Below are 22,930 nucleotides of genomic sequence, written 5' to 3'. Positions count from 1 at the left end.
AACAAAATACCCAAATCTGTGCGTGTTTTTTTAAGTTCAGATCTTTTGTGATTTTTTATGACTTTTTACTGTATAATTATATTGTAAATGTATGCATTCCGTAATTATTGCTTCTCGATTTGTATCTTTTATTGTTTCTACTGTATGTCTACAACATTTTTATGTAATAAGAAAGCTTAAATAACCTAAACAGAGCAGGTCAATATGATTGGTTCAAAGGCTACTTAGTACAGAAGTGTTAATAAATACCAGAATAATTAATTACCCATACATTTAGTCCTTGGCATTAGCATACTCTGAAATTCAATGGACAAAAGCTGGCTCTATATGTCTTGCTGTGGGTAGCACAGTGTGTGTCACTTCCATGAACACGGGGGGGGAGGGTCAGATCCTCAGCTGCCATGTAGTGGTGTCGCTCTATCACCGCTAATTGCCACCGGTTGAGTATCTGACCTTAAAATTCCTCCTTTTTCAACAAAAACGAAGAGAAATCCTTTTTAGACTGTAAGTTATCAAAATGGGAGCAAAGACGCTAACAGTTTATTACAACTGGCTTTTGAATCTGCTAGAAGGATTAATTGGCATGTGTTTCTTGCATGCTGAAAATCTGGAAAGTTTATGAAGCAGTGAGCAAAAAAGCACTGGAAACTGGGATTGTTCTTTCTTGTGCACTTTACCTCATTTTTCGTGGTGGCAGCGGTATTTTGTTGGTCTCCAGTGTCAATAATAGGTACCCCGCACTGGATTCAAGTCTACTACCCTTACTCGTGTTGATTAGTGTCTAATTCCATGAGTAGTACTATTGATTTCAGTGGGACTGTTCACCAAGTTAGGTAGTACTAAGTTATTGCTGAACTTTACTTTGCCGTTGCTAGCAACTTTTAGATTAGCTAAGCTTCTTTTTGTTGCTTTTGTAAGGCTTGTCTTCTGAATTCATTCTCAGCTTGAACTTCCATCCCTACAAATGTCTGTTTTATTTAAATGTGGTCTTGTGTTCAGTCCATCTGCTGTGCTTTGCTTATTTTGTTACTAAAGTGGTAATTAGAGGTCGTATTCCCCTCCGAACTGATATGCATTTTGTTAAAAGCAAGTTTTCCGTACTGGCTCCTGGCTGATTGGTCTGTTGAAGAGCGTTTATAAATGGCTTATAATGTATGTAATTTAATTGGCTTTCATAAATCTCACCAAGAAGAGGACGCTATTTATATCTTGCTGGTACCATCGGTAAATGTGTGGCTGTTAGGTATTCTGGGGTTCCATATTCTTAAGATTTGTAGGAAACGATCTTAGGAACTAAAAACAAACCAAAAAAAAAAAAAAAACCCACACCCAAAATGTATTTGTTGGACATTTGGTCTGAAAACTGAGAAGTTGGATTTTATTCCAATGATTTTTGAACATGGTGTTAATTCCTTTGCATTATTTCCTATGTGCCCACTTAAGAGGCTGTGAAGTGCCATATTAAGCTATTTCATACACAAAAAACAGGACCTCTGGGAACACAGTGTAAAGTGTATTTTAGTGCGATGGCTGCTCTTTAATAGCACATGAATATTCCGTTGCTTGGGCTACAGAAAGCAACAGTAGCAGCAGGGACACGGGTTTTAACTGTCGTATTTTTAGTAGCCCAGGAGTTGAAATTATAGGATCAAGTTGCCAGTATTTAAACGAATTCTTTTTCTGAGATTTTTGTTTGCCTGGTTTACCTGCACAGGATTTTGTGTGCTTGTGTGCTTTCTGCTCCAAAGTTTATGTACCGGGAATAATAACCAAAATACATATTGTACTTGTGCTGCCTGCAGGTCTACAAGTGATTTTAAAGAATGCTATTGCTTATGGAAAGTATCCGTTTTGACAGCGTTGGAAGATGAAGTTCTCTCTGGGAAGCATGGGATACACTGCGAGCTGAGCAAGTTTGGCTTTGAGAGAATCCTCTCTGGAGATGGCAAAATGGTTGGCCCCTAGTTCCCACGCAGTCATAATCTCCCCAACTGAGATTGCAAATGAAGTTTGTATAAAATCATGACTGATGTGGAGAAACTAAATAAGGAAGAGTTATTTACTCCTTCTCATAACACAAGAACTAGGGGGCACCAAATTAATAGGCAGCAGGTTTAAAACAAACAGAAGGAAGTATTTCTTCACACAACGCACAGTCAACCTGTGGAACTCCTTGCCAGAGGATGTTGTGAAGGCCAAGACTACAATAGGGTTCAAAAAAGAACTAGATAAATTCATGGAGGATAGGTCCATCAATGGCTAGTAGTCAGGATGGGCAGGGACAGAGTCCCTAGCCTCCGTTCGCCAGAAGCTGGGAATGGGTGACATGGGATGGATCAATGGAGGATTACCTGTTCTGTTCATTCCCTCTGGGGCACCTGGCATTGGCCACTGTTGGAAGACAAGATACTGAGCTAGATGGACCTTTGATCAGACCCAGTTTGGCCATTCTTATGTTTGTTTTGATGGTGGGGTTTGGGTGAGGTTCTGTGCTGCTTGTCTAAGAAGCACGGCACAGAACTGGCAGCTCAGGAGCTAGTTTATGCCCAGACTGTTCTGCACTCCCTAGTATATTTTAGGTTTCAGAGTAGCAGCCGTGTTAGTCTGTATCAGCAAAAAGAACAGGAGTACTTGTGGCACCTTAGAGACTAACACATTTATTTGGGCATAAGCTTTCATGGGCTAAACCTACAGCCCTGAATTCCAGCACACACACACACCTCCCCCAATGCCAGGGCTTTTGAGGGGTCCTTGGAGGATAGCCTTAGAGCTGTCTTCCTCAGTTCCTGCCCCGGAGGAACCCTACACCAGCCAGATACAGGGCTTTTGAAACCCTTTACGCTGCTCCAGCCCATTTTATCCTGAGTAAAGGGGCCGGAACTGGGCTGAGTAGTTCATCCTTTGAGTGGTGAATACCTGTTCATGAGAAAATCGAGTCTCTTCCCCATAGCAGTGACATGAGGGGAGAAGAATTGAAGAAAAATATGACTATCTTTACAAATAAATGGAATCTAATCGGAGTCCATGAAACACTTAAATGTCTTAATCGTAACTGCACAATGTCACTAAAAGGCATAATCATTGTGGTTGGAGTGCCTTAACTGTGTGATTCTTAACTTGTTTGGATTTCTTTTAAGATGACCATAACTTGGAATTTACTGGGTTTATACTTGGGGTTTTCTGGATAATTTACAACAACCCTACCATTTTTTTTACCATTAAATTACTAATGTATCTATTCTCCACCATCACGATATCTTAATTTATTTTTGTCTGCGAATAGGAACATAAGAATTGCCAGTCTGGCTCATACTGTGGCCCACTCTTCCAGTACCCTGTCTCTGACAGAGGCCGGCACCAGACGATTCAGAGGAAGGTGCAACACTCTTCCCCCCCCCCAAACACACACACACACCTACACAGCTGGGAGCATCCTTTCCACTGGGTTGTCAGACACGCATTAACACAGCTCAAGCTAGCGTGCTAAAAGTAGCCATGTGGCTGCCGCAGCATGACTGTCCACTCAGGCTAGCTACCCAATTGCAAACCTGCCTGCGCCCTTGGATACGTGCTCGTGTGGCTAGCCCAAATCACCACCCACGCGGAGCAGCCTCCCTGCTATTTTTAACACACTAGCTTGAGCAGAGCTAGTGCGTATCTACCAGTGCAGATACAGTGGGCAGATGTGTGGTAATCTGCTTCTCGTTAAGGTTTCATTCTAATAGTGATTACCTTGAACCCTGAGACATGGCGTTTTATCTCCCTTCCAATACCCTTTTTTATGACCATAGACGTTTATAACTAGATATTATCCACCAGCAGTTAAGGTCGTAGTTCATCAAATCGCTTAAGCAAGTGCTTCGATCCCATTAAAGTCAATAAGGCTTAAGTATGTGCTTAGAATTTTGCTGATTAGGGATGATTTGCTGAATTGGAGACTAAAAGGGTTGGCTACTATGGCAAAGGATACTCCAGCCTAACATTCAGTCCATTTGTTATATGTGATGTGAAATTACTTCGATCAGAATACTTGCATGAGCCATAAGACATAGCTGAAATCTAAAGGGAAAGCTGTCTCATCTCTTGCATAGCTACAAAGATTTTGATGGACTTAGATCATACAGCAGATGCCGGCTTCTTATAAGAACTTTTTAGGATGTGTGATTCAGTGGGAACTAGGACCAGGGACAGAGAGAGCTCCGGGGAGAAAACCGCAAACTGAAGTTCGCTGATATCTTGAACAACAACAATGAAGTCAAAGCTAAACCACAGGTGGGGTAAATTTGAACTACATCCTTGAGCCACATCCTTGGTTGATGTAAATCAGATTCACTCCATTGACTTCAGTTTATACCTGCTAAGCATCTGACCTGATGTGTGTAGACTCTAGTCAATGCAGGATGGGACTCCACCTACTTACTTGTTATGAAGTTATGTATCCCTGGGTCAAAGTCTTTTCCTCCTGAAGTCATCTCTGGCCTAGATGCTACATTTCCGTTGCTTGCTATTCCTTTCATTTCAGTCCATCTGTGTTTTCATATCATCCTTCTTTTTGCCCTACCCCTCCCTCTAGCCTTTCAGAATTAACCATGGTGTAACTGGTACCTTGTGCTGTTACCAGAGGATGTGTTGGTCCCTGCAAACCTGCTGGTGTTGACTTGGCTGTAGGTGTGAATAGGATTGCTTGAGTTGGCACTGGTCTTTCAGAGGGTAAGTGAGAACAGGGATAGATGTGGGAGCAGAGTTGGCTATGGCTCATTCCAGATGAGATGGAGGAAATACTGGTTGGTTGTGGAAGCAACTAGAGAGTTGTTTGGGGGTGGTGCTTGTCCCCATTATTGTTAATTAAGTTCTTCCAGATCTCTGGGTGCTTCTGGAGTCTCCAGTTTGCTTTGGGGAGCAAAAAGCACCTTTCTTCTTCTCCACTTGATCCAGCAACAGCGATCATTTCTCTCTGTTGTGGTCCACAATTATCCACATCTTTGTGATCTCCAAACTGCACTAGTGTAACGTGCTCTGTGTGAAGTTACACTCTAAGAAAACCAGGAAGCTTCTGCTGTTTTTGAAGGCCGTGGACTTAGCCATAGGACATTATCACGCTGCCCTTCTCATGTTGCTCAGTTTGCTGTGTGTGTGTGGGAGGGATCAAGGGCCGGGGGGGGGGGGGGAGTCCCAGCTAGATTAGAGGGGAATCTTGACGGGTCCTGATAAGAAAAAGGTTAAGAACTACTGCCAGAGAATACGCTGCAGATTGTACTGGCATTCCATTAGCTTCTGGGTGTGACTCATGGTGGTGATATTGATCTATCAGTCTCTGTATGGTTTGGATCCTGTCTACATAAGAGACCAACTCTTTCCTTGTGCTCCATTGTTGAGTTGGAGGTCAGCCATCATGCTCCAGCTGGCAATCACTTGATTTGAACCTGTGGGGCTTGGAGGCTGGGTGGCTTCAGCAGAATGGCCTTTATTCCCGAACGTGATTGCCTCTTTGATCAGCCCAAGTCTGATTTTAACCATCTGAAGGCTATTGTGTGTGTAATGAGGGCTTCCCCAATTACAAGAGCGGCCGAGAAGCAGCGCAGCCACCCCTTCCCAGAGAGAGGAGTTGAGAGGGATTGCTCCCTCCGAGATGTAACCACAAACAGCACAGGAAGGTGTAATAATGGAAAACTAAATAGTATTGTACTCCACCGCTAGGTGATGCTGTGTGTAAAATACCTCATTTAAACAAACCCCATACCAGGCAGGGCATTCAAGGATCTTATGATGAACATACCTGATGTGTATCTTGCTCAGAAGGAAGCACCGGGAACAGCCCATATCTGGTGGTAGAAAAGAACATGGCATGGTGTCAGGAGTAAACGAAGAACAGAAACAGAAGGAAAATGTCAACAAAGGTGGCAGACAGAAGGAACAAAGCAAAAAAGGTTGCAGGATCTCATCAATATGGCACTCTTCAGTGCCCCAGAGAACTTCAGCTTTGACAAACCTTCCCAATGGAGAGGCTGGAAACAGTGTTTTGCAAGATTTTGTATTGCAAACAAACTCCACAAAGGAACTCGAGATATACAGGAATCTTCTTTAATTTATGCTATGGAGAAGCAAGCAGAACATATCTTTAAAATCCTTTTGACTTTATTGAAGACTGTTTCAAAGATGACCATGAAGGAGTTCTGGCTATGTTTGATGCATACTTTACGCCCTTGAGAAATGTGGTTTATGAAAAGGCATGTTTTCACCAGAGAGCTCAAGAACTAGGGGAAAATGTTGAATGTTTGCTAACACCTCTTAATACATTGGCTGAAAATTGTGATTTTTGAAAATGCAAAACATAAACATATCAGACGGAGTCTGGTTTTTCAGTTAGCAAATACAAACATTTCACAGCAGCTACAACTGAAGATAGCTGTAACCCTAACCATAACTATACAGAGAGCAAAGCATTCTGAGCTGGCGAGACAGCAAAACCTAGAGCAACTTGACAAACCTGAAAAATCAGAATCTAGCTTAGAAATTGTAAACAGACACTTGAGTATTAAAAGTCATTATCATAAAACACCTGTGGCAAAGAGAGAGAACTTCCAGATTAAGAGGGACAAATTCCAGCCTACATGTGCAAGGTGTGGAAAAAAGTCATATCCCAAGAGATGAGGCATGTCCAGCCAGAGGCACACGGTGTAACATATTCATGAAATATGGACATTTTGCAGCTGTTTGCTGCACCAAAGCTTTCAGGGAGTTGACTCCTTACAGACATGCAAGAGCCATTGTTTCTTGTGATGACATAGACTCTGCTCAGAGAGTGAAACTGACTATTTATGGTAAGACAGACAAGCGTTCGAGCTGCACAGAGCTCCCGAAGAAGAGCTCTGTGTTTCTTCTTCAAGTGATTGCTCAAGTGTATTCCACAATAGGGGTGTGTGCGCTCGCATGTGCACCAGTGTCAGAAGTTTTTCCCTTAGCAGTACCCTAGCTGCGCGCTCCCCCCATCCTCACTTCCTTCTTGCCGCCAGTGAAGGTGCGTCGGAATTGCTCTGCTCCAGCTTTGCTGTAGCTTGTCCCCAGAACTCTTGTTCGTTCAGTGTGTGACCTGTAGTCGGGTCACACTTTCACCTCGCTTTATGAAATTGTCTCTCAGACAAGGGAGGACGCCGGGTTCGGCGGGGCCGTACTCCATCCCAGAAATTTGTGAACTCCTACCCACCTCCAACAGATATAGCTTGGAATCGCCTAGTGTGGAATACACATGAGCAATCACTCGAAGAAGAAAAGACAGTTACCTTTTCCGTAACTGGTGTTCTTCGAGATGTGTTGCTCATGTCCATTCCACATCCTGCCCTCCTTCCCCTCTGTCGGAGTTGACTGGCAAGAAGGAACTGAGGGTGGGAGGAGCACGCAGTGCCTCTTATACTGCACCATGGAGGCGCCACTCCAGGGGTTGCGAGGGGCGCTCCCCTACGGGTACTGCTAGGGGGAAAACTTCCGACACCGGTGCACGTGGCGAGCACGCACACCTATTGTGGAATAGACATGAGCAACACATCTCGAAGAACACCAGTTACGGAAAAGGTAACGGTCTTATGTCAAAAGCTTGTCTCTCTCACCAACAGAAGTTAGTCCCATAAAAAATATTACCTCACCCATCTTGTCTCTCTAATATCCTGGGACCGACATGGCTATAAGTACACTGAATATTCATGGCAAGACAATGACTTTAAAATTGACTCAGGAGCTAACATCACAGCCCTCTCAGAAGGGACTTAGTCACTTTCAACTCCTCCCAGAGTTTGTTACCTGACAGCTCTGACTAGCCCTAGAGGTATTCTGAGCTGCCTGGGTCGGTTGACGACAAAAAGAACTTACAAGGACAAAAGCTATGCATTCAGAGTGCATGTAATCAAAGGATCAAAGACCAACAACTTTCTCAGCTGCAGTGTGGTGGCCACCAGGATGGGCCTAGTGGGAAAGGTGGAAGAACTCGGAAGAGGATTTGATGATATTGGACTCTTGAGATGAGATCCAGTACAAAACAACTTGAGACAATGCTGAGTCATACAGTGTACAAACACCTCTGTCAGAGAGACCTTGGAAGAGACTATCTGCAGATTTATGCAGATTCAGAGGACATCATTATCTGGTCACCCAGCTATATAGAAATAATGTATTTGAAAGACATAACATGTTGCAGTGTTACTGAGAAACTGAAGTGCACTTTGCTCACTTTAGTATTCCAGAACAACTAGCGATGGACAATGGACCACAATTCACTGAATCAGAATTTAAGTCATTCTGAATGAAATATGATTTTGATTATGTTACTGGCAGCCCACATTATCCACAAGCAAATGAAGCAGGTGCAAGAGCTGTACAGACAGCCAAGAAAATCCTACAGTAGGAAGATCCATTCCTCACTTTTCAGAGTTACAGATTACTACCAGTAGCGGTTACTGGATATAGTCCAGCGCAACTCCTGATGGGAAGGCAACTCAGAACTACTGTTCCAAATTTGGAAAAGAACCTATTTCCAAAGTGGCCAGACATAAAGAGAGTGGCCAAATCAGATAAAAAAGCTAAGAGAGTCTATGAACACTTTTACAACAGATATCACTCAGTTAAGGAAACTGGCAGGACCACCACGTTCATGTCAAATTGGACAAAGAAGAAGGATGGACAACTCCAGCTGTGGTGAAGAATAAGAATTCAGTGCCCAGATCATATGTGATTGAAACTGACAGTGGAGAGTTCAGTGGAAACCGTTGACATCTACAGTTTGTTTCTCAGCAAGAACAATCAACGGAGCAAAGTCTCCAGATGTCAGATGCAGAACAAGAAGAAGATTCAAGGATTCCAGACAGACCGCAGCCAGTCATAATTAATGGACAGCCAGATGACCAACTTGTTACGTGTTTGGGTCATTTTAATTAGAAAACAAGTACGATTCAGAGACACTTAACAGACTGATACATACTGAACTTCACAGACAGTGTGATAGTTTTAAATATTGTAAAGGGCCGGACTGTAGAAGTTGGAGAGGTAATGGAATGCTAAACTGTATTATACTCTTCAGCCCCTAGGTGGCACTGTGTAAACTACCTTATTTAAACGAATCACAGCCATACCTGGCAGAGAGTTAAAATATCTTATGATGAACACATCTGGTCTGGATAAGGAAGTTCTGTGACCAGTCCGTATCTGGTGCAGAAGAGCATGACAGAAAGTGAATTTGGGATGAAAGTAGCATCCACTCAAATATTTTTGCCCTGTACCCATGCATATTTTATAGATAAATAATTGTGTGATCTGTTTTAACCTTGATTTTATGCTTTTAGCTGTCTTGCACTACTTGTGATTTCTTGCAAAAGTTCATGATGCTGATGTAGGACACCCATTCGCTGACCTGACTCTCCTTAGCCAAGTTATCAAGTATAACTTACCAACAGGAGATCCTTTTTTCTGATGCTGCTCAGTGACATATATATATTTATAATCAAAATTACCAGTGCGTAATTCTCATAAATTTTTCCTTAATATGTCTTCTTAAAAAAAGGGGGAGGGATTCTCTATTTTAGTAAGCCAAAAAAAGACAGACAGACATTGAACTTAGACCTCATACTTTACTTGTCTTTCCATTCATTTCATTTTCAAAAGAGATCTATCAAAATAAAAGTTTGGGGGGGAGGCATGATTTTTTTAAATGAATTTCACAGCAAACTCATGTGGCCCTTATCACTGCGTGAACGTGAGGTTCACAGAAAACAACCGCATGTTTTGTTCTTATTTCTACCCTGGAGAAGGGTTGGCTTTCTACATACGGTTTTTTTTTTTTTTTCTGCTTTGTATATTTTAGTTCGTCTGAGTACTTAATCTCCCATTGCTACTAACCTTTTGTGATTTTTTTTTTTTTGGTCTTCTCTTCATATCCCTTTTGATAAAGTGTCATGCAGCCAACACCTTCATTAAAGACATTCTTTGTCTTTATCATTTTTTATTGCAAGCCATGATGATTCATTCTCTCAGAACCTCTTGTTTCTCCAATGTCTCGTACTATGGCAGCATACTGAGAGACTTCGGGCCGCATTCATCAAAGCAGCATTATGTCAACAATTCTGCAGCAAAATAAACCCCATAAAACCTAGAAAATTGTAGAAAAGCTGAACTAGGCAGTTTCTATATTTCAAGTGATCAGAAACTAAAGCTAATTTCCAATTTTGTGAAAATTATGAAAAGGTTTTCATTAGCATGGAATTATGCCAAGTCTCATTAACTCTTTTATTTCGTGTGCCTGTTTGAAGACTGACGGAAAATGCGTTTGGGATAACTAGAAATCGAAGTCCTTTATGCAGAGAAGCCCTGCTTCAGAAGTGATTCCTATTTCAGAAAGCACTTAAGCATATTCCTAAATCCCATTGAAGCCAGTGGGAGTTAAGCATGTGCTTAAGTGCATTCCTGAATTTGAGTCAGAAGGTGAGCAGGAGCAGAGATACTCTGTCTTTATGTCTCAACTTTATTCTAGTAGTACCACAACCAGGGGTTTGTGGTTAATAGTTTCTGTAGTTTTCCTTTCCTTGGCCCTGATCTTGGGTTGCCAATGCACACTTGCCCACTGAAAACTGAATTGAGACACACTACGTATGAGCTGTCAGATGTCAATGACTTCTGTGCACTGCTAACCTGAGCCAGATTTGAACCCTTGTTATAACTCTTAATACCATTTCTAAATTCTTCAGGCCCAAGAGGTGCCATTCTTGTAGTCTTTCCTGGGCTTCTTTGGCTGCACTTAACAGATTACATATTCTGTTGGATGGGAATTAGACTAACCTGAGGGAATTTATTTCCTTGTGTAGCCTAATGTGTTGTTGAACTGACCACCTCTTCCAGGTGGTTTCTACGTTTTGATTTTTATTCTGAATTCTACATGTGAATTTGAATTTCCTGGCCATCTCCCATAACTGCTGTGTGTATATAAGATGTGTTAATAACCGCTCACTGGTCTGCCTTTGCCCTTGTGGCACATTCAGTAAAGGCCGTAATCCTATTTCGCACCACTCCAGGGAAGAAAAATCACACCCACCTTGAGGAATGTTTTCAAAAAGGAAGCAGGCTGTTCCTTTCGTTGTTCGTTCTTCTGTGCTACTGGTCTGCCCTCTTGGCCACTTGACCTCTCCGGGATGAATAATGAACTGAGAAAGAAGAACAGGATCCTGGCTCTCTCTCAGCACTGTGTAGCGATTACACAAGCCCTTGTTTCCCTTTAGAATGTTTCTCTTCAGAAACCTCTCGGCTTCATTAAAATGACTTTTACTGTATGTTTTCTAAACCATATGATGGATCTCCACCTTAGACTTACCAGCTTGATGTAAAGAGTTGATTAATCCCTTACCCACTTGCATGACCACTGCAATGTCTTCCTTTTCCCTGCCTCTGGGGCTCGTTTAAGTCTGAATTTCGTGGTTGGTGAAAGGTGCAGGGCGATATTGATCCTCAAAGCATTGGCAGCAGTGGTGCAAATTCCCCACTGCCAGCTCCCCAATGTATCTCAACCCAGACCTGGAAACACCACTTTCATGGGGTGAGACGGTAACTTAGTTTTCATGTCTATTCAATCTCTGGCCCTTTTGGCTGAGCCTGTCAAGTGCTATCTCTTTTTATAGGGTTGGCTTTGTGGTATGGATGGCTTTTTACTAAAAGCCAGATTGAGACTAACAAGTCCTTTCACTTAGTCCATCAAGGAACAAGCAGATGGGTAACCAGCTGTTGGGTCATTGCCATGTCAGGTACCATAATATACTACGTTAGAGACGACTCAAGTCTATAGCACTCAGCAAACGTTGGTGATTAGCCCATTTCCAGTTGCGGAAAGCAAAATTTCCCAGTAGAACATCGAAATTAAGGTCTCAGCAAGATATAACAAGCATGTTCAGTGGCCCTGGAATTCTCTTTTCTCAGAGAAGCAGATAATGTGTGTTCTGGCACAAAGGAAAGAAATCAGATATCTGAAAGAATATAAAATGGTAAAGGGAAAAACCAAATATAAAATTGTGTGTAGTTCTAGTACGGAGAAAGCAGTGAAATAACTCCCAAATGCTAATGGACTTGAAGATGTTGAAATGAGGGTAAAACTAATTAAGCAAGAAACAATTTTTTTTTTCAATATCAGGGTAGCATTTGGCCACCTAAGACTAAAGTGAGAACACAGAGACAGGTACATTTTGAAAAACATTGACCACTCTCTAAGCTGGTTGGAAAACAGCAAATATGCAAATATTTTTTGTCAAAATTTTGAAATATTTTGGCACGCTCTAACTGTGACTTGGACTTTCTCTACACAGGAAAAGAGGGGCTAATAATCCCATGCCCCATTCCTCCCCCATACTTAGGACTGACTGTCCTTATGTAGGCTACTCATTCGATTACAACCTTTGGTGGAGCAAGAGTGTGAGGAATAGGCGGAGCCATGGCTCCACCTCCCCATCACTGGCCTGAGGATGTGAGCAATGTATTGATAGCATAAGTCAACCAGCAGAAAATCACTACCCTCTCCAAGGCAAGTGGGGAGCAGTGATCCCTTGAGCACAATGCCTTCCTTGAGCCGCCCCTGTGGGCGCACAGCCGCGTACCACCCTTTTCTGCAGGTTGGGCTCTTGTGATGGCATTTTAAATGCAATAGGAAAGAAATGGCGCTAAATATTAAGCAGTGACCCTGCTGATAAGAAGCACCAAGTATGATGGAGGAAAAACCCTGAACTGTTTCTGCAATTTCTTTCTCCCACTAATTTTGTTTGTTTGCTTATTTAGCAGGGTTAAAACTAGGTCAGACTCCACCAGTTGGGTGAGAACTGTGACGTTAGCCTGGAGCTGACTCTAGGCCTGCTCTCAATCAGGGAAGATGTAAGAGATCTTTGGTGTCATTTAAGGGCTTGAGCCTCCTTTTGCTTACAGTGGTGTAAATCAGGGGTGATTCTACTGAAGCCAGTGGGGTTACATTGATGTAAGGAGGAAAATAATCCACCCCCAAGTGTCTTTAAACACTGGGAGAAAGAGCATGAGAGTAATCTTGAAGGTGCTGCTAATAAGGTCCAGAAGGGTCCTTAATGTACGCAACTGAACTGTTATCCTAAAGGTAGTAGCTGATGAAGTGTGGGCTGGAGCACTAATACAGGATTTTGGAAAGAGAACTTCCATTATTCATGTGTTAAAAAGGTTGCACGTGACTTTGTTAAATGTAGAGATGGGGGAGAGGTCAATCGTCTGGGATGCTGTATGCCTGGCAGTCACTAATCATTAGTATCTTTGCAAAACTACAGGCAAAAAGATAGTCAGGCCCTTAAATAAGAACATAAGAACGGCCGTACTGGGTCTGACCAAAGATCCATCTAGCCCAGTCTCCTGTCTTCCGACAGTGGCCAGTGCCAGGTGCCCCAGAGGGAATGAACAGAACAGGTAATCACCCAGTGAGCCATCCCCTGTCGCCCATTCACAGCTTCTGGCAAACAGAGGCTAGGGATACCATCCCTGCTAATAGCCATGGATGGACCGATCCTCCATTAACTTATCTGGTTCTTTTTTGAACCCTATTGTAGTCTTGGCCTTCACAACATCCTCTGGCAAGGAGTTCCACAGGTTGACTGTGCTTTGTATGAAATATCCCCATCTCTGCTTTTTGGAGTGAATAAAGAATATGTCTGATGACTGAAATAAACCTAGCAATTCTGCTTGATGTGAAATACTGCAGGTCAGCTTGTTGTATTTCAAGGGCACTTCTACTCTAATGGCCATGGTTAAAGGTTATTTACAGGCCAGAAAACCCCATTGTTTGGTTTAATATTAGATGAGACAAAACCCTGTATACTATGGGGAGGAATCCTGCACTGGCTAATACTTTTAATATCTTGTTTCAGTTATTCAGAGTTTTTGTAAAAGTACAGTCAAATGGGGTAGGAGCAAAGAGAGACTTTGATACAGCATAGTGGGAAATTGTTGCTCTCTTACCATGGCTAGCACCGCATCCTTTACCATGATCCCCTGATCAAGAGCCACTTGCTCAGATTCTGATTCTGAACCATATTATCTGCTCATCAGGTGGTACATTCCTCTCCATAAGTAGTTGTTATTAATTGTTTCTATTACAGTAGTGCCTAGGGGTCAGGGAGCCATTGTGCCAAGGACTGTACAAACATGGCTCAGATTAGCAAGGTGCTGTGCCTATGGTCCTAATCTTGTGAAGTAGTTAGGCAGGTGCTTAATTTCCATTGCAGTGAGAGCCAGGTTGCTCAGCACCTTTCAGGATAGAGCCCTTAATCAGTAGCTCTGGTTTGGGAAGTTCACACATTTTCATGGCCAAAATGAACGAATCATCATGTGCTGACACCAACAGATAGTTACACCGATAAATGGCCCTTAAACAAGTAGTGGGAAACACTGACCAGGAGGAGACTTTCAAAAAGACAAAGTCAATGAGAGCTGGGGGTTAAACTCACGTTTGTGCCTTTGAAAGTCTCCATCCAAATCAAAATGTGTGCCCTCATTTCAAAATTTCCAAAGATAAACAGGAGAACGCACTGACGCTGGGTACCAGGCTAGCAAAAACGCCAGCTCGACTTGTTTTTTCAAAGCGTCACCTTTTCTCACGTCCCTTTCCCTTGCGGTTAGCAGATTCTGAGTTTTTCAATACTGTCACGCTGGACAAATTACTAGTCTGAAGACAGTTATGGCAATTTACCAACTGCGTGATCTGGGGGCACAGGGGAAGGAATTAAGCATGTGAGAGGATTTGTTTTGGCTGAGTGGAGCAGTAGAAGGAAGATAGTCTATCAGTGAGTTCTGTCGCGTAAAAGAAGTAAGAATGCATCTGTTATGCTTCATAGGCTGCAAAGGCTGTTATCCTTTATGAAAGGCAAAACATTTCACTTAGAGGAAATACTTGAAACATCCATGATCTGTTGTATGCTGTTGAAATGAGCTCTTTCTCACCACCCGATCAGTCTCTTTGCCCTGAACTGAATCACTTGATAGCCTGCAGATACAGTGGGGAAGTTCACACAGCAGAGTCACTCTCTGTGATATATATTTGACGTATCCAGGCTTTGTTGTGGTGTGTGTGTGTGTTGGGCAGGGAAATTAGGATGACGTGGGAGAGCTCTGAAAGTGGCATTGACTTAGAGCTGAAGCTAGTGGCAAAACAGCCCAGGGTCTCCAGCCAGGGAAGGAGATGAAACAACAGCAGGGAAGATGGTTAGAAACACTGTCTAAATGGCAAGTCAGATAATGACTGCATAAAATCCAATGAAGCTTTACCACCCACGTACTCAAAGCATTAGCACTGAAATACTCTCTATGTGGTTAGTGCAAGACATGGCTAGTGTGACGCTTGTGGTTATAGATTTTTGGACGATTTGTGCTTAGTATTACATTTTTAACAAACAGCAACCTTGCAAGTTTTTCACCTCAGTCAGTGATCTGTGATGTTTATTGGATAAAATATTCTGTGTTCCCATTCACCAGCTTCTCATGACAAATAACCCCATCTATTTCATACGCACTCTTTCTTACATTCTTTCTCCCTAGTCAATTCCCTATCCTGTCACACTCCCCCACCTTAATAAATTAATTCCACACTTTCAGCCCCCCCCTCCCCCAAAAGCAAATTTGTGCAGTTCATTCAAATCAATAGCTGAACTAATCAGCTGTTCCCTATCCCCAGTTTATACCTGACCCACCCACCCCACACATGAACCCTAATCTAGTCCCACACACTCAAAATCCTTGGCAGCCCCTGCAGGTTTCACTTGGTATCTCTGCTTCCTGGCATCTGTTCCAGACAGTAACTTCAATGGCATCTAGCAGGCATTCTGCAGGCAGTGGTGGTCCCTGGTGCTAATGAGCTGGGTGGTCCGAGTGGGAAATGCAGTGCCGTTGGGTTTTGAGGTGGGTGGCTTTCCTAGATAGCTGCTGGTGGTCTCCTTTAAGGCGGCGGGAGCACGTCGTCTCTGGCTGGGTAGGAGTGGGGCAGGTTTCTCTGACGGGGGTTGAGGGTCAGAAGAAATGGTCTCCAGGCTCCCTCGGTATAGCAGCTACTGACTCCAAGCTGAGAGTGAGGAAGGGGAAGACAGATGGGCTGCAGCAGGTGCAGGTCTTATGGCAGCATCATCTTGGCCTTTTCGCCTCATGCGCCACCGGCAGGTAGGGGGGTGTGCGAGTATGGTGCATCCCTAAGCTGGAATCCCGGGGGTGCACAGAATACATGTCAGCTACTGTGGCCTGTGTGAATGGCAGATTTGCATGCCGGAGTGTGGGGCGGCTAAGAGAAGACTGGAACCTTCAACAAGCAGAGCTGATCTTAGCGTTACGGGGCAGACCTGTGAACCAAAGTAGCTGTCCACTATTGTACCACCACCACCGCACACACTGGAGCAGCCTAAGGTTTTGGGGAAGCATTAGCAAGGTGAATCTTTGGGATACACCCCAAACTTAATGGACTTGGGTGTAGAGGGCTCCTTAGGTCCCCCCCCCCCATTTCCTGCTGCAGAATTGGAATATTCAGCTGCTTGTTCCTTCTGGCCGTTGTCACCAGTTTACATTCGTTTACGTCCATTCGAGTTTTCAAGGCTCTTCAGAAGTGATAAGTCTAGACACGTATTTTTCCCAAATGAAAGTCGAGATTCTCCTTCATGGGGCTTCATGGCTCCGTCTGCCAACAAGGGACTCTCATGGGCCAGCTCCAGCTCATCAGGGCTTACCGCTCTGACATGTAAGGGTTAAAAATTTTTCCTTGGAGCTAGGAGAAGTGCGGGCAGCTTCTATGCAAACTCCAGCATGCAGCTCAGCCCATGTACCTCTGAGGTCTGTACTGACCTGCAGCACCCTGGCTACTCCCAACCTGACTGGCGTTCTGCACTTTTGTGAAATGGCCAAGCAACCAGTGTGTAGCAGGACAATGTAGAAACCATATTTTGTGAAGGAAGAGACCAAAAAGCAACAGGGCGAGTGTGCTCAGAGGGGCACATCGTGCCTTTAATATGGGTAATTTACAAAGGAAAGAATTCAGTGTGAACTGTGCAATCACTGTGTAGCAAACCTAGTAGCTGCCATCCTAAGTTCTCTTGAGCCTTTGTTTGTCACACTAGAGAGTGACGGGGGGTGGGGGGGGGGAATGATCTCTGTCGTGGGGTTTGAATCTACTGTCACCGAATCTGATGCTTCCCGGAATGTTATAACCGAAATCCTTAATCAAGCATCAGACTGTTTATCTTGGGGAGCTAGAAGGAGGTCTGACTCTGCAAGTGTGCATTAGGATGGGGTGCAGACTACAAGTACAATCATCACAGTTAAGGCAGGTAATATATTATAGCTGTCTTGCCGGTTTGAAAAGCAAGTGAGATTTCTCCTGATGTTTACCTTCGCGAGGAATAAGCGTGTTTTGCTTGCTCAGGTGTTTTGAGTCTTTTAACTCTGTCTTTGTCTTGCTGTGCTTGGGAATTAGTTTCTAAAGGATTTGTGTATTCTTCTAACCCAAGCCCGAGGGTATTTGTGTGTTTGTTCAGAGTAAAACTGCCATGTTTGCTCTCAGAGATATTACTTTGCTCTGTTGTTTGTTCTGGTGCTGTTGCAGTGGGAGAGAAAACCAGACACAAAGGGAACAGGAGGAGTATTTCTGTTGGAGGGGTACAGAACGAAGAAGCGTGCTGTTTATTTAAGCAGTGTTTGCCATGTTTATTAACTGGCCTGCTGATTTGTAGAAAACTTCTCTCTTACTGTAAGGGAAGAGGATGAAAAGAAGCCATTTCCAATTCTGTTAAGTGGCCTGCAGGAGAGAGGCCTCTGAGAGGAAGGTAGGATCTAGCACGTGGCAGCGTTAGGAAGGTTGTATGGTGACAAACTGGCGTTGCTTCTTGCAATAAAGTTCTGTGAATAGGTGGTAGAGGCCTGGCCCAATGTCACGGCTGGAGAAGGACCAATACAATGTCGGTGGTCTACCACAAAGGGTAGAGTATAATGCTTTACATTAGTGGTCTCTCAATATCTCCAAACCACAACCCCTCTTTCTATGCTGGAACCCTGTCCCATCTAGCTGGGACCCCGTCCCATTTACAGTCTAGGGCAGGGTGGCCACGACATCATGACACCTGCTCCCATTGCCCAGCTAGAGAACCCCTGCTGGGCATCTGTTAAGGCACTGGCTCTGGTGAATTGTAAGAACGGTCATTGTGGGTGGGAGCATATTTTTGACTTGGAGAGTGCAGCATGGAGCAACTAAGAAAGCACCTCTATGGAACTAGAACTGATTCTGAGTGGGACGTTAATGCCAAAAATCCAGCTGGTAATAAGTCCCTGGGGAGCGTCCCGGGGTTTTGCACTGAGTCAGGAAGGGCTTTGGAGGATGTCACTGGAATCTTCTCCTGGAGAGAGAAGGAATTGTTCCATAATAATTACCTTTAGATGTCATAAAGCATTAACTCCAGTGGGCCTGCACAGGTGCTGGTAGTTTTGTCTGTTAATTCACTGGGAATAATTTAGCAGCCGGCAACTGTATCTCTCAAGTGACTAGGTGCAGCCCTTTGAAGCTGGTCCTGATGATCCGCTCAGCACCCAGTTTGATTTCATCGCATCTGGGTGTGTGCGCTATCTGCCATGGAACCGCTGGGCAGCTGCCGGTGATGTGTGGATGTTCATTTGATTCCAGCTTCAGATGCAACAACCCACTGCCATCATTCCCACATTACAAAAGGATGCTGGGAACAGGCGGACACCGAGGCTTACAATCTAAATAAATCAGAGAGACACAGGGTTGGAGGGGGGCAAAGAGGTCTAACAGGCAGAGTGGACAGTGTCATGGCAGCAAACAGCACGTTCATTCCACAGTTTTATTTTTCTTTTTTGTTGTGGGGCTGGGTTTAGTGAGGTGGAGCTCTGCTGTAGAGAAAAGGAAGGGGTTGAAGGGGACAGGGCAGAGGAGGAGCAGGGTAGGACTGGTGGGTCTGGAGTGAAGTTAAGATGAAGAGTCTGTGCAGGAGGGTCAGAGGGAGGGCTGGAGCAAACCGTCAAGCAAGGCGGAGGGAGAGAATCAAAGGACATCCCATAATTTGGACTGGAACGGCCACAGGCCCCTGCTTTGCCTGCCCTTGTTCCTACCACAAGGAGGCTCTGGCTGGATGTTCTCTTCAGTTGTATCTGAAGTCCACATGGTTGGGGAGAAGGAAGTGCACTGCCTGGGTCTTAGTGCCCCCAGAGTGTGTGTGTATGGGGGGGGGGGCCTTCCCCGCACAGTTCTGGGGTGGAGGGGAGGGGTAAACCCCATTTTTAAGTAGTCCCTGCTTTGGCTGCTTCTGGTCCTGCTGGTCGGAGTCCCCCCAAATCTATCCTGTGCACTTGGAATAGGAAATGTATCCACGGAGCATTCCCCCCCAGTTCCTTGTCTCTTTGCTGTTTCCTTTGTTGTTGCTGAGGATCTCCAAGTCAAAGCATAGGGAGCTGAATGGAAGACAAGGGGAGCAAAAGATTTTACACATCGAAGTCCGAATCAGAGTAGTAATAGTGACCTTCAACCCTTGCTGGGCTGTCCCTTTAGGGGCAGGCCAGGGCCACCACATCACTGCCCCAAATGCTGGCCCTTTAGGGTAGGCATTCTGGGACTCGTAGTTCCCCAGAAGGATCATGTGACCAAACTGGAACAAACCCTACTGGGAAACAGTGCAGGACTATATAAGGCAAGCTCTGTGCTCAGTCTGGGAAAGACTCCAGAAGAGCCTGGGAACTGCTGCATGGTGACCCAGGGCAGATGCCTAAGATGGGCCATTGGAAAGAAGCCTGTGGTAGAGTTGGGGATAGAAAGCCTAGGCAGTTGGCACTGTTGCAAGTTGCCCCGAAAAACAGAGTTGCCTGGGGCTGCAGGTATAGGTTCCCAAGGACAAAGCCCGGAGTAAAGGCGGGGATTGGACTCACCTATGCTGCCACCTAGAGATGATGAGGGGGAAAACTCTGCAGCTAAAGAAGAGCACAGGGGCAAGAAGGTGTGGCCCAATGTTTCGCCCTAGAGAGGAGAGAAAAAAGAGAGGCCTTCGGTGAAGGGCTGAGACCAGCAAGAAGCTAGATGGGGAAGACTGTGGTTTTTCATTTGATTTGGACTTTTATGTGCCCCAGAAAGGGAGGACTCTTATTGGCTTAGTTGGAAGGCTAAACTCCAAATCACCAGTGCACCCCTATTGAATCCCCTGCACTAAGTGGAGGGATAAACGAGGCCGCATCTCCACACCAGACCCCGTAAGATGATGTTGGGCTGCACGTTGTGGCACATTTCAACTTCTCCTGGCTAAGTAACTTGGATCTTCTAGAAAACAGAAAGGACCAAGTTCCTCCTAGGTGTAACTGCACTGATGAATCTTGGCCTGTAATTACAAAATGGACAACTTTCTCAAAAGAACTACTTTCTCTCCACAAATGAGGGGAAAAAAGTGTTACCCAGATTGTCATAAATATAAAGGGAAGGGTAAACACCTTTAAATCCCTCCTGGCCAGAGGAAAAAACCCTTTCGCCTGTTAAGAATCTAGGATAACCTCGCTGGCACCTGACCAAAATGACCATTGAGGAGACAAGATACTTTCAAAGCTGCGGGGACAAAGGGTTCTCTCTGTCTGTGTGATGCTTTTGCCGGGACCGGAGCAGGAATGCAGGTCAGAACTCCTGTAAAGCCGTCACCTTCATCCCCCAACTAAAACCTCTCCAACGCATTGCCAAGGATCTACAACCTATCCTGAAGGATGACCCATCACTCTCACAAATCCTGGGAGACAGGCCAGTCCTTGCCTACAGACAGCCCCCCAACCTGAAGCAAATACTCACCAGCAACCACATACCACACAACAGAACCACTAACCCAGGAATCTATCCTTGCAACAAAGCCTGTTGCCAACTGTGTCCACATATCTATTCAGAGGACACCATCACAGGGCCTAATCACATCAGCCACACTATCAGAGGCTCGTTCACCTGCACATCTACCAATGTGATATATGCCATCATGTGCCAGCAATGCCCCTCTGCCATGAACATTGGTCAAACTGGACAGTCTCTACGTAAAAGAATAAATGGACACAAATCAGATGTCAAGAATTATAACATTCATAAACCAGTTGGAGAACACTTCAGTCTCCCTGGTCACGCGATTACAGACATGAAAGTTGCGATATTACAACAGAAAAACTTCAAAACCAGACTCCAGTGAGAAACTGCTGAATTGGAATTCATTTGCAAATTGGATACAATTAACTTAGGTTACCTTGCATAATGACTTAGCCACTCCCAGTCTCTATTCAAGCCTATTTCCCCTTGTTTTCCAACCCCCCCCCTTCCTCGGACATTCTTGTTAAACCATGGATTTATGCTGGAAATGGCCCACCTTGATTATCATACACATTGTAAGGAGAGTGATCACTTTAGATAAGCTATTACCAGCAGGAGAGTGGGGTAGGGGGAGAGAAAACCTTTTGAAGTGATAAACACCCATTTTTTCATGGTCTGTGTGTATAAAAATATCCTCACTGCATTTTCCACTTTTATGCATCCGATGAAGTGAGCTGTAGCTCACGAAAGCTTATGCTCAAATAAATTGGTTAGTCTCTAAGCTGCCACAAGTCCTCCTTTTCTTTTTGCGAATACAGACTAACACGGCTGCTACTCTGAAACCTGTAAAGAGTTAGTGAGCAATCTAGTTAGATATGCTTTAGATTCTGTTTTGTTTAAATGGCTGATAAAATAAACTGTGCTGAATGGAATGTATTTTCCTGTTTGTGTCTTTTTGTAACTTAAGCTTTTGCCTAGAGGGATTCTCTATGTTTTGAATCTGATTACCATGTAAGGTATTTACCATCCTGATTTTACAGAGGTGATTCTTTTACTTTTTCTTTAACTACAATTCTTCTTTTAAGAACCTGATTGCTTTTTCATTGTTCTTAAGATCCAAGGGTTTGGGTCTGTGTTCACCTATGCAAATTGGTAAGGATTTTTATCAAGCCTTCCCCAGGAAAGGGGGTGTAGTGCTGGGGGGGGGGAAGACGTTTCCAAGTGGGCACTTCCCCTATTCTTTGTGTAACACTTTGGTGGTGGCAGCGTTTAACCTAAGCTGGTAAGAATAAGCTTAGGGGGTCTTTCATGCAGGTCCCCACATCTGTACCCTAGAGTTCAGAGTGGGGAAGGAACCTTGACACAGATATTTTTATCTATACTAATTAGGCTTTAAAAATGTGATGACTAACTGTGCAGCCCTTACCTAATTCTAAAGTTGGATAACTGCAGATCGAGATAATGTGTTTTTAATTTCCTATCTTTATCAGGCTGCTGGTATGCAAATATGTAGAAGACTGTTTAATAGCAGAGACTCACTCAGTGTTAAAGAAGAATTGAAGAGGAGACTAGGTAGAAAAGTACAATGAGACAGCATCTGTCTAGCTGGTGTGTAGTTTGAATGCTCAAGGCAAGTGTTTGGTGGGTAAAGAATGGTTTTATGGTGAAGGCCCTGAATTGGGACTCAGCAGGCAGGGTTCAATTCCTAGCTCTGCAACAGATTTCTTGTGTGACTGTGGGCAAATCACTTAATCTCCCCATCTCAATTCCGCAGCAGTTATATGAGAACACTAATGCTTCCTTTGTGTGTCTTGTCCATTGATATGGTAAGCTTTTCCAGGGTCCAGATGGTCTCTCCCTATGTATATGTTCAGGCCTACCAGAGTGGAGCGGATGTCTCGCTTGGGACTGAAGAAGAGGTTGTGCTTCATAGGAGCAGACCGGGGGGAAATAAGCTGTATTGGACCTTTGCTTGGTTCAGTTTACTCCCCCTCAGCGTGCAGGATTCCCCCACTGCCCACCATCTTCTGCCCAGGAGGAGGAGGAGGAGGAGAAGGTGGAGTGGTGGTCCGGGAGCAGCTGCTTCCACGATAT

At 44.3% G+C, this 22,930-nt stretch overlaps 1 protein-coding gene across 26 annotated transcripts in view; it reads left to right on the top strand.

Moving 5' to 3' along the window:
* The window catches only part of MAGI1 (membrane associated guanylate kinase, WW and PDZ domain containing 1), a 485,483-nt gene extending 485,199 nt beyond the window's left edge, over window positions 1-284 (top strand). For 17 of the 26 annotated variants that reach the window (XM_074957428.1, XM_074957408.1, XM_074957403.1 and 14 more), the window contains one exon: window positions 1-284. This exon is cut by the window's left edge and continues 3,382 nt beyond it. The gene's annotated coding sequence lies outside the window, so the exon portion shown is untranslated. The other 9 variants (XM_074957414.1, XM_074957413.1, XM_074957424.1 and 6 more) reach the window with 3 other exon arrangements.
* Window positions 285-22,930: the final 22,646 nt, after the last annotated feature.

This window comes from Natator depressus, chromosome 7, assembly GCF_965152275.1.
Source record: "Natator depressus isolate rNatDep1 chromosome 7, rNatDep2.hap1, whole genome shotgun sequence".
NCBI lineage: Eukaryota > Metazoa > Chordata > Testudines > Cheloniidae > Natator > Natator depressus.
The sequence above is the reverse complement of the archived record's forward strand: the minus strand, read 5'-3'. Positions and strand labels throughout refer to the sequence as shown.